We start from the raw sequence: 12,107 nt of genomic DNA, 5'->3' as shown, positions 1-12,107 counted from the left end.
TGGTCCCTGAGCTGAAAGAATCTAAACCCATGTTTTCTGGGCTCTTTACCCACTGTCATTTAATAAACCTAGAAGTATCGCTTTTTAAAATTACTTCCTAGGACATTTCTTTTGTCATTCTTAAGTGCACAACATTTCAATGTCCAGAAAAATTTAGCATGATCAGAAAGTCAGATGTAGTTAACAAGCTACCATAATAAATTAAATTAAGTTACAAAAATCACAATTCACTCATTTTTAAATAGAGCAACCCATTTTTGAGGCTTTAATAGCAGAACTGAAGCCTGAATAATTTAAGCCAGAAAAGAAGTGAAAGAGTTAAATGTCACAAGGGTTGTAGAGGTCTCTCCTTCCATTGCCTAGTGATACCAGGAAACCCATTCCTTGGTGTTACAATGCACCTATAGCCTGACCCGATCACCTCAAGTACAAACTCAAAAGTATCCGTAAGCAAACCTGAACATCCTCACGGAGGTGCTTTACCTGTTGCCGTACTTCCTGGTTTAGTCAAGAATTTCTCCTTTCAGAAAGAGGTTATCAAAATAGCAGCTACCAGGTTTTCTTTTTTTCTTCAGAAAGGAGAACTTGCTTCAGGACACCCTATCACAGTTTATATAACAAAGTCTGAAGTCAACTTGGTACAACTTTGTCCAAACTGGTTGACCAGTCACAAGACTATTTTGCTAAACGTGTACAGTGGGATCATGACAAATATCTTCTTTTTAAATTTACTCCACTGTGAACAGTGTAGGGGTACAACACAACTTGCACAACTATGTGTATTTCAAAATTTCCTCAGGAAGCACTGAGTCATAAAAAGTTTTGCATGTATAGTATCTAACGTACAAAAACAAACCCCAAAGGATGGATTACTTTTAATATATCGACCTAAAAGTGAATGCCAAAAAAAGCAAATTGTAATTTCTGAAGTATCTTATATATAGAAGCTTTAATAAAATAAAAAAAAGACTTCTTGCCTTCAGCTAAAATGGTGGAAGAAAATTGAGTTCTTTTGCTATTGCAAACCTTACCATGTTCAAGTAAAACATTTTCATTAATTTTGTAGCAAGATCAATACATTAATTGTCATCTAAGTTCAAGACCTAATCCTCAACTTTAAATCTTTTACCCGTAGTTAAACATATAAACTTAATATTAAATCATTTCTCTTATTATTGCAGAAAGCCACAAGTGAACGATAAAAGTTCTCAGATGTGCGGTATCCATGAGGAGGTTTGAATTGTGTATTTCAAACAGCTGCTTGACAAAAGCCAAGTTATGAAGTAAACAAATATTGATTTTTTTCCTCCCCCTAAATTCAAGAAGCCACCAGTTGCTCTAAATGTGTAGAGAGATTATAGAGAATAATATATACTCTCTGGGATGCTGATGCGCTAAAAGGAAGTCACTGTCCTGCGTAACAAGCAGCATTTCAGATTTTGAAGGGAGCCACCTGCAGTGAAGAAAGTCTAAGTCCCCATAAGAATCAGGGTAATAAAGGATGGCACTATGCTACTTTCATAGTGAGGATGCAGGAAAGTCTGCAAAAATAAAAATAGTGCAACCAAGTAGCAGAAATGTAAGTAACATGCAGAGTTCTTCACATAAGAAGAGATGATTGATGTCAAACAGCTGGGGAGGTGAAATGAAAAGGTGTCATTTTAAAGAAATTAGAGCTTTTAAAAAACCCAGAGCTCTTCAATACGCAGTGTGTTAGCTGCAGCTCTCTGTCCCAGAGTTTCATCCATCTCAGTGCTCGGGATCAGCAGCCCAGTAGCCCCAAACGAAAGGAACACAGCAAACTACGAAGTTACATGGGAAAATTAATTGTATCCCGTGGCTGGGTAGCTGGATACCCAGAATTGGACAACTGCTGAGTGGAATATTCCCCTCACTTTCACACTACAAATAAATCATCAGTTTGTAATTCTGCTCATTTCGTAGTAGCTGATAATCTACCCCACCTTCCATTTCTACTGTCAAGACCTTAAGAAAACGAAACTAATGTGTGAACTCACGAGAACTTATGCCATCAGGTGGCTCAGAACAACCATCACCACTGCCAACCACTGCTTTTTTATTATTTCCAAGTAACCAAATTTTCTGAAATTCTGAATGAAAACTGTAAATAGTTATTCTTACACAGTGTGTATATGTTGGAAAATCAGTTTATGAATTAATTGTGGTGTAGGCTTTTTTTAACTACAAATACAGCTTGGGACATACAAATTCAAGCCTGTAAGGTTTCAATTATTACTTTGCAAGGAATATTTAAATCTTATTAACACTTTCATTTTATTTTCCTTGTTTTTCCTTCTACTTAAAAAAAGACAAACATTTTTTCTTCATCACTAGAAAATGCAAACTGGAGCTTAACCTACCCCACAGACGTCTTTAAAAGAAGGCAGTATTTATATGTTCTACATTTGAAAAATGCCAGATAAGCAGGAACATTACAGAAAAGTAAAATCTGACACCTTGGTTCAGTTTTGGCTGTCTATTCAACAAGCAATTGTTTACAGGCACATCTCAAGTTCTCTGTTCTTTAATTAAGCCCAACAAAAGCAAACAGAAGACTTTGTAACACACACAAAATTTCCCACGATGTTCATCTTTCAGAGTCAATGAAAAAACACCAGTGGCTGCTGGATGGCTTTACACGACTGTACAACTCTTGGAGTAGGTGTACCCAACTGCTAAGAACAGTGCGGGCTGACACGACTACGCATCCAGCATCGGGATGTGCTGAAGTCTCCATTTCTTTAACATGAACGTTTGGTACATGCTTGGCTCTTCACAAAGTTAGAACTAACAAAGAGATGGTGGCTTGGCAGCCTTGGGGAACCAAGCAGCTCACACAACCAGTTAAATGTTTTCAGTGGTACTGGTTTTAGATCATTTGATTACATTAAGAGCCTTTCTTGACCATCCTGGAGGTCTGCCCACATTCTAAGCTAGAACCATAACCCACTTAAGGCATAGCTTTAGACAACTTACGTATTCAGTACTTTTTCTGAAACTGATTTTGTTCTGTAACTGACCTAACCCACTGCACCTCATCCACACACCAACTTCCTACCACAACATGGCAGCTACGGTTTCAGAACATTGCTCCTCAGTGAGAAGGACTGCTGGCCAACAAATCAACATCTGATATTAGGATCATTCAAAATAAGTAATTTTATTAATAAAAAGCATCCCTGTGAATGTTATGTTCTACTTTGCCACTCTCTTAATTGGAGCTGTTACAAAACAAGCATCAAAGCTATTTTGCAAGCCTTCCCATTTCTGACCAGCCAAACAGAAAAGCCTGTGGTTAAGCTTGGAAATGATACCCATCACTTATGCCTAACTCTTAATGAGCACGCCAGTTGTGACAATACACTAAACTACCACGTCACTTTCTAATGTGAAACTATGAAACAAAAGTTCCCCAGACAACTTTTAGCCCGTTACATGGAACTGCACAAAGTTGTTTCTGTGGTATCCCAGGACCACAGTAAGATACATCAACGACCCACTGTTAACTCTCTTTGTTTCAATTCTTAATTCAGCCATAGAGAAATCCAGAGCAATTGTCCAGGGGTGAAAACCACTACACCTCAACTGAAGTAATTCCTATCATAATTCACAGTAGCTGAAGATACTTTCCTAGATCTCAAGAAGACAAGGAAAAAAGACCCTCAAAAAATTCTACATTTAAAATGCATTTTTATCAAATCAGGCGTCATTATCAAAGTCAGTAGAATATATGCAAATGAATGTAAAACTAAAAGTTTATGACAATTTAAAAGAACAGAACTTGGAAATTTTGCACATTTTCATTAAAACGTTACTTTTATTTGAGCAATATACGTATCTTGCATAGTCTCAGAAAAAAAATGATAGTTCCAACAAAGAACTCAAAAGTCCAATTATTCTGTTTTCTTTTAAAAACACAGTAACTGTTACTAAAAACCCTGTGTAAACCAGTTTCTGATTCCAGAGAAGTGAAATGGCACCATCTAGTGACTTAGAGATGAGATAATCAAGTCAGGGAAGTTCTCACTTCTTTTACTTCCTCACACCACCATACATTCAAGTTTGGAAACGACAGCAAAAGGAAATGTAAAAATAAACATGAACGCTGGAACAATTACTTTGGAAAGCGGAATTGAAAGTCAAGTGTTATGACTCAAAGATTATTTTTCTACCAGACTATGTACCTATATTCTTCAGTATAACAAAATATTTTTGGAGGCACAATATAAATTTAAATAGTCATACACTACTGACCCAAATATCTTCCCAGGAAAGCGAAATGCTTTTTAAGCAATGACAACACTTACTGAGGAGTTTTCCATCAATTAATGATAACACACATAGCCATCAAAATTTATGAATAAAAATCAAGTAACTTTGGATGCATTGATAAAGTCAAGTAAGGCAGTGGCCCCTTCGCTTCAATTAACAGCACCACATCAGGTTTGCACAGGCACCCTGATCGTGCATGTATATGCTCACTGATTCACATTTCCAGCAGACTGCCTAAAAGCTGCCAGCATAGAACATTTCTAAGCTATGCTTACATAGCAAAACTATAACTGTTTCTGTACAGATTTCAAACATTTTATAAAATCTTCTAGGCTTTCATCCTCTAGTAAAATATAGACAAAAGCAGAATGTTTGCTACTTTTAATATTTTTTTTCTCTGTGCTTTGCTTAAAGAAATATATTGAAAAAAAATTACATTTTTCTGAACAAGAGGTCCTATGCCCTCTAGAGGACTATAGAGGAGGGCTTTTCCTTTAGGAACGGTTGTACAAAAAGTGGAAGAGTGAAGGATGTTGTGCAGTGGAGGTTCTGTACTCAAGACACTTTTCACCAATGTTTCCTCTTTTATTCTTTACTTTCTGTGTGCATTTAATAAATACAAAGAACAGTTTCTTGCTTTGCTAGAAAAGTTAAGTCTCTAGTAGCTCAAAAAAACCCCACCAAAACCCACCACTCTAAACTTTCAGTGTCCCACCCTAAAAAGTGGGACAGGTTGACATTATAGCATCAGATAATTATCCTTTTTTATATGCTGAAAGACTGAAAATACTTCGTGAAGAACATTACAGTGATCTGTAGCTCTGCTGGCTTCTCACTTATCTGTAGCTCTATGACAGGGCAAAGAACACTACCTATACCAAATAAAAACAAGGTAATTAAGGTTAACTGTTTATTGTAACAGGGTTGAAAGCCGGTAAGAAAAGCAACAGACAGGAGATCTGGCATTGCTCCATACTGCCACAATTTTCAGCAAGAACAAGCAAAGAGAAAAAAAATCTCATCATGGAAATCACAGAAGAGCAAGCTACTACAAGCTACTACACGTATGGACCACATTCCAAGGACATACGGATAAAATCCTTTCTGGTTAGAATGAGCACTGGGTCAAACAATTTTATCCACTAACTTCAACATATGCAGCTTGCCCAGATCAAACTATTTCTCTGTTTCTATGAACCACTTCACCACACAGATAGCTATTTTAAGCTTTAGCAGGGCACAGAAACATGTATTTGAACAGGCTGCCCTTCCTCTTTCAAAACTGATTTCAGTTCAAGCTGAATTTTCTGCCTGCAAGAAAGGTTTTCAGCTGACATACAGTAAAAATGGGACTCGTAATCAGTCTTTTGAGAACACCTGCAGAGATCACTTTAACTTCTACAAAAACCCATATGATTTCCAAAATGGGGGGTGGGGGGTGGTTTAAACTTTATTTGCAAATATGTGGGGTTATTTTTTATAAAAATTAATTGTCACTTGTTTTAACTATCATGGAGACAAACATAGTGAAAGCCCCCAGACTCCCATTTGAAATGATGACTCTTCCAATCTCAGCTACAGATACAGTCATGAACTAAACCAGCAAATGCTTCTGGTCATAAAGTAGTAAAATAAGGAAAAGACATGTCAGAGCATCTTACAATTCTAAAATTTTGTATGAGCACCTTGAAGGAAAAGGCATGCAAATAACTGAAAGAGAATACATGAACAAACATACCTTTTTAGGAATAGCCGTTACTGTATTTTGTCTTTAAGTTAGTCACACTAAACTTTTGATAAGCTAATGTCTACCCACTGAATTAGCTATATAATTAAAAAGGGATACATTAAACTGTTCCTTAAAGTTAAATGGGAAAAAATAGTTTATACTTCCTAAAGCCCAATAATAAGGGACCTCACTAAGGACCCTGCACATCTTGAAATAAAAGTAGCAGAAAAATTCATAGGAAGATTTTCTTACACTCTAAATGTCACTTTTGATGTAGGTGAACCACTGCAGGGGAGGCTGAGCTCACCTGTTGGAAACCACTCCTCCACGTGACAGACTTGCCATGAGTTTTCCAAGAGGTTCTTAAGTATCTGACATCTCCATGAACAACAGGAACAAGAACGTTTAGATCTTGAATTAGTGCAACTAGTGAATGTGGTAGTATATTATCAGGGTATTGGGGGGATGGATCCTTGATGACCAACTGAAAATCAGAAGCACAGAGCAATTTCAACTATAGATGGTATCACTTAAAATGTTCTAACTATAGTAAATGCACAAATATGGTCAACCTACAGAGGTGTTGACTGCCTCTGCCACCTCTATAGCTGACTCCTTGATTATTAATGTAATCTAACAATTAGCAGTTATCATAACACAGTCTTCATCTTGATCGCACAGGAGATGCTTAGGGCTCTCTGACTGACTCCATACTTCTTTGTATGCTGTAGACACAATCAAGTCTCCACACAAGACATGCACATGTGTCTATCAAAAAGCTGTCAAAAGCCCAGTGGAACCAGGTATCTAATTTATTGGTATGAACAAATATACACTAATCAAAATCCATGTTGATCACCTTTTCCTCAAAGCAAGAAGATTTTGGAAAGATTTTTGGAGCACACATCAAAATTGTCACTTGTTATCTGGAAACTGAAAATAAAAATAGTATCTTTTTCTTTTGGTTTAACATTGGAAATCAATCCCTTGAAAGACAACTGACAAAAGCATATAGGTTTTGTGCATATTATAAGAAGCTACCCATAAAGGACATTTACTGTTTGAGTAATTAAAGATTTCATTTCTGTCATAAAACGGTAATTACAAGGTAAGCTAAGTATCACAGAATGCCATGCATGCAATACCAGGTCAGCGAAGCAAGCTGTTGCATTTGCACTCAACCATAGTCACTCAGCTGACATTTTATATAGCAGTCACAAGACAACGTATCATAATAATCAAAAGCTACCATATGACACTGCAACCCACTTCTCAGAAAAACTTGCCTGACTACTAATCTTGTGTTCTCATTTAGATGGAATTTAAACAAAGGAAAAAAAAAAATTTTAAAGGTCAAATTAAATATTTCATTCTATATACTTAAGCAAAACACAGTTTGGGAAGTTTCTCATCATAATTTAATCACTTTGATCTTTACAGAAAGAGCTATGGTGTCATAAATTGAAGAAAGTTGGCAGGCAGTAATAACAATAACTCATGAAAACTTCCAAATAAACAGTTGAAAGGGAGTTTGCTCTAATTAATAATAACTTTTAATGAAAAGCCATGATAAATGAAACAAACTGTTTTGTTTTTAAAATCTCTTTCTTTCCAAGAGATGGCCTTTCCTACAGAAGAAATTTGAAGGGTTAATTAATAGGGTTAACCATATTAGCTGTGTTTGATCTCCAATTTGCATCATTGATTTTTAAATTTGAGTCTAAGTTCCTAAGGTCTACTTTTGCTTTAAGGCTGCAATCGTTTTATTTTCTATTATTAAAACTAACCCTTGAGAAAGTACGTTGCCACAAGAGAACTGCTGATACTGAATACTGTTAACTATTTGTCCAATATGATCCCACACTTAAGATCTCCAGGGAATGGGAAATGTCATATGACTTACTTCACAAGTCTGTCATGGGTAAATCTGAATAGGTCCTGAAGAATAGAAAACAGCACTCCAAAGATGAGCACATTTTTCCATACTGATGCTTAATGGCTACCACCAACTCGCCCAGCAACATATGAGGGAAGAAAACAGCAGGGAGACCAGGCAGATGAAAGCCCTTGAATCAAGGGGTGGGGGTGGGAGGGAACCCGAAGAGCTGTTATCTGAAGAATCTGGGATTTCAAATAAGGATCTCCATGAGGTAAATAAATTGGTTAGAGAGTTGCAGAGTAAATACCACAGAAGAAATACATTCTAAAGACAAGTGAATTTCCCATGGCAAGAAACTATTTTTTAGTTTTAAGAAAAATTAAACTAGCAATTTCATCTCTGATGTGGACAGGGTGGTTAAAAAACAATTAAATAACTCTACCCATTTATACAAACTAGATTACTGAAAGAGGAAGGACTAGCCCAGTTACACTGTGTGAAAAAAATACAGAAAAGCAGGACCAGCCTGTAATAAACCACTTTTGGTAGAGTCTGCTTCCGAGCATCGCTACAGTTCTTGGGAATACCTGCTAGGCACCAAAACCGCAACAACAGTGACTCGAAAGGAGTTTAAAGGTGCACACAAAAATCGAGGACCTGCCTAAACCTGAGCTGGAAGGGGCCCAGGCTGGCGAGCACGGGGCTGCCTGCAGCGGGGGGTCGCGGCCGGGCCCCCCCGGGTGGGACACACCGGGCCCCTCCGCAGGGCGGACAGCTGGAGCAGGACAGGGGCTGCCCAGCCCTGCCCCGCGGTGCTCGCAGCACGGGGAGCTGCCCCCTGAGCGCCCCTGCGGTAACCGGCCCCAGGACCCACCGGCAGGGACCCCGGGTGCCTGAGCCCCGAGCGCCACAGCACAGCGCGGAGGTCCCCAGAAGGGTGCCCGCGGCAGGAGGACGCGGCGCTGGGGGCACTCGGGGCCAACGGGAGCAGCTGCCCGGGGCCCACGCGAGGGCTGGTTCGCTGCGGCCGCCCTCAGCCCCTGCTGTCACCCCCGGCCGGTGGGCGAGGGCTGCCCCGAGCGGGCGGCCACACAGAAGCGCCTGAGGAGAGAGCGGGCGGCGGTGAGCTGCAGCACAGAACGGCGCGGCTGGGCGAGACCGGGCCCGCGGGGGTGCGGCAGCCCGGTCTGGGGGCAGCGGGGCGCAGGGGGCTGCGAGGAGGCCGCGCCCGGGAAAGCGGGCCCGACCAGCCGCTCATGCGGGGGGCAGCTGCCGGCGCCTCAGCCCTGCCCGGGGAGGGTGCCCGGCTCTATCCCCTTCCCCGGCAGCGCCGTGAGGCGGTCGGTGTCCGCCGCCGCACCCCTGCTTTGCAGCCAGCCATGCTCGCCTCCCGGCACGCACGGAACGGCCGGGGCTCGTCCAGGCTGGCGGCGGCTCCCGCACCCTCCCCTCTGCCTTGAAGGCGGGGCCGCGGCTTCCCGCCGCCACCCCGCGGCCCGGGAGGTTTCCTTAAACCCGGGTGTGCAGCTGCCCCGCCGGGACCGGCTTGCTGCCGCGGGGCTGCGAAGAGGCGGCGCGGGGCTGTGAGGCGGAGGATGCGGGCGGCGCGGGGCTGCGGTGGCGCTGCGGGCGCGGGCGGTGTGGAACTGCGAGTCGAGAGCGGGAGGCGGGAGCGGGGGCCGTGAGGAGGCGGGAGCGGGGGCCGTGAGGAGGCGGACGCCGCTGGCCTCAGGCGGGAGCGGGGCCCCGGCGCGGGGAAGAGAAGCGGCTCCAACTCCGCTTTGTGCCTCACGGGGCCTTTTCCTCCCCTCCCTTGAAACGGGTAAGATACCGTCACAGTAATGTAGCGGCGTGTGCTAAATAGGACATCGCACCCGAAGAACAGTTAATTAATTAATTAACACTGGTTTTAAAGGGTCGCCCCGCCCCGCACTTGGCTGAAGGAGTTGCTTCACCGTTTCCTAATTTCAAGTACACTTACCAGTGCTATTCTGGAAAATTACTTATAAACAGTATTTAAGACACACGTGGTTGCCTTTTCCCTGTATTTTATTGTTCAAAGCATAAATGTGAGTTTTACAGTCATTGCGTTTTGGGTGAGGAAGCTCAGAAGCAGCATTAGACATTAACCTCATGGACAGAACTTGCTCAGGCTTCTTGAAAAAATTGCATCCTTCATCTAGAATACATACCAGAGCCAGTTAGTTGCTATGTTGCCTGGAAAAAAAAAAAAAGAAAAAGTAAAGTAACACTAAAAATTTGCCAACAGCCTTGAAAATAAATGAAACATTCAACTTTTCTTTAAAAAAAAAACCCAAACATTGACATAACAATTTGCACTTCACTTGTAATTAATTGGGTAACTAAAAAGACTGCACTTTTCTTTAGAGACAAGCACCCTGACAGTGGCCCAACAAAAGTAGACGCATGCGGATGCAGTAGCGCTGCAAGTGCCACAAGCTGTGACGTGACGGACACAGCTGGGCAAGGTGCCAGCTCGGCAGCTCTGGAGCCTGCCCCTCTCTGTCCCGAGGTAAGCGTGGTCACAGCCGTGTCATCACTTCAGGCTGTGCCGCAAAGGCAGCAGACCAAGTCAGGAAGGTTAGTGAGCACAACGGTAACGTTTCCCTGAGAAATCAAAACCCATTTTGAAACAAGTCCATCAGCCTGAGAGACCACTGCCTAACACAGCGCCTCGGGACACCAGCTGTAGCCGAGTATCTGGACATAAACCGGTGGCATAAGCAGAAAAAGTCCTACCTCACAGCAGCAAGGTAAAGTATTTCAAATCATCTACTCAAGAAAGGTATTTAGGACTAAATAGGGTGAAATTCTCAGTACTTGGTGAATGTTTACAGAAGTCCTGAAGTCAGTACAACATAATCAGTAGTAGAGCCCAAGTTACACACACTTTCCACAATTCATTAAAGACATTAATTCCTCAGATGAGGAAAATGCTCGTATCCTGCTCAAAACTTACAACTTTGTTTTGGGAACTGAATGAACAGTATGTACCAAATATGTGCTCAGAAGGATTTATGTAACATTTGCTCACACCAGAAGCTTAGTGCTGATGTGCTCTGCCAAAGACAGTAAAAAATTTTTGAAGCAACTACAAAATACCCTACAGCACTAAAAATTCTCTTGACTGTATGCTTTGCATTCCATTCTATGCCCTTACTTTAAACCTCCAGATGGCAAGAGTAACTGCAACATAAAAGCTTCATCTACGTATCTCTTGTAGATTAGAATATTTCTAAAGAAAAAATATTTTGAAATATTACATTATATTGATGACTTTGGTATACTTCAAGAATTCTACAAAGCCACTAGTCAACCAAGTTGGAAAAAAGAGTCATTTAGAAAAAAGGCAATTGACCAGATTGTAAGAGCTGGATACATTCAACACTTGTACCGACAACTTGCCTCTGGTCTACAACTGCGCACTGTTTGTACAGTAATTGCTAGTCTGCAGCCAAAACCAGATGCAGGAACTGTAATAAATCACCCGGTTTTAAGCAGTTTAAATATGCCTGCTATTTCCTTTTAACAAATGGAGAATGCAAATTTATTTAAAATGTTGTTGGGATGCAGATGCATGCCACTAACTTCTGTGAGATCTGAAGGACTTGCAGAAGTGATTTTAGGACTGCTGAGCATCTAGAACCAGTTCAGATCAAGGGGATCTGCAAGGTAACGTTTAAACAGCTGGTCCTAAAGCAGCAAACTTACTGCCAGCAGCAGTCTGAAAAAAACCCGCAACCAAACAAAGCCAACAAATAATAAGGTGTAGCAAGAATGGTAATTAGCTGGCTGTTGCTTAAGGTAAAGAGACAATACATCCTTTCAGCTACACACAGTTTATTAGATGAATGTGTAAAAAGCATGAACTTCAGAAGCTACTTGTCATCCATGCGTTTCCCATTTACTCCTTAGGATGCCCGTTTGGGTGTCTCAACTATTGATTAGCTTTTGTCTTGGGTAGACAAAACTATTCTTTCCTTAGAATCACTAATTTTCATACCAGTTGCAAGTTACTGCCAAACCACAATAATTTGAAAGTCAAGAACTATCGCTAATATAATACCCAACAAATATTTGCCAAATCCCTCAATATTCAGTGTTGAGGGAAGCTAGAAAAACAATATTTGCTATATTTCATAATACTCATGCCTCTGGTTACTTGAGTCATACCTTTCATGTAAC

At 41.2% G+C, this 12,107-nt stretch overlaps 1 protein-coding gene across 1 annotated transcript in view; it reads right to left on the bottom strand.

Moving 5' to 3' along the window:
* Window positions 1–9,932: 9,932 nt before the first annotated feature.
* The window catches only part of RAB8B (RAB8B, member RAS oncogene family), a 31,358-nt gene continuing 29,183 nt past the window's right edge, over window positions 9,933–12,107 (bottom strand). Inside the window, exon 10 of the mRNA XM_037393999.1 lies at window positions 9,933–10,118. The gene's annotated coding sequence lies outside the window, so the exon portion shown is untranslated. The remainder of the gene's footprint in view (window positions 10,119–12,107) is intronic.

This window comes from Falco rusticolus, chromosome 7 (assembly GCF_015220075.1).
Source record: "Falco rusticolus isolate bFalRus1 chromosome 7, bFalRus1.pri, whole genome shotgun sequence".
Lineage (NCBI taxonomy): Eukaryota > Metazoa > Chordata > Aves > Falconiformes > Falconidae > Falco > Falco rusticolus.
This window is presented reverse-complemented; position numbering and strand designations above follow the sequence as displayed.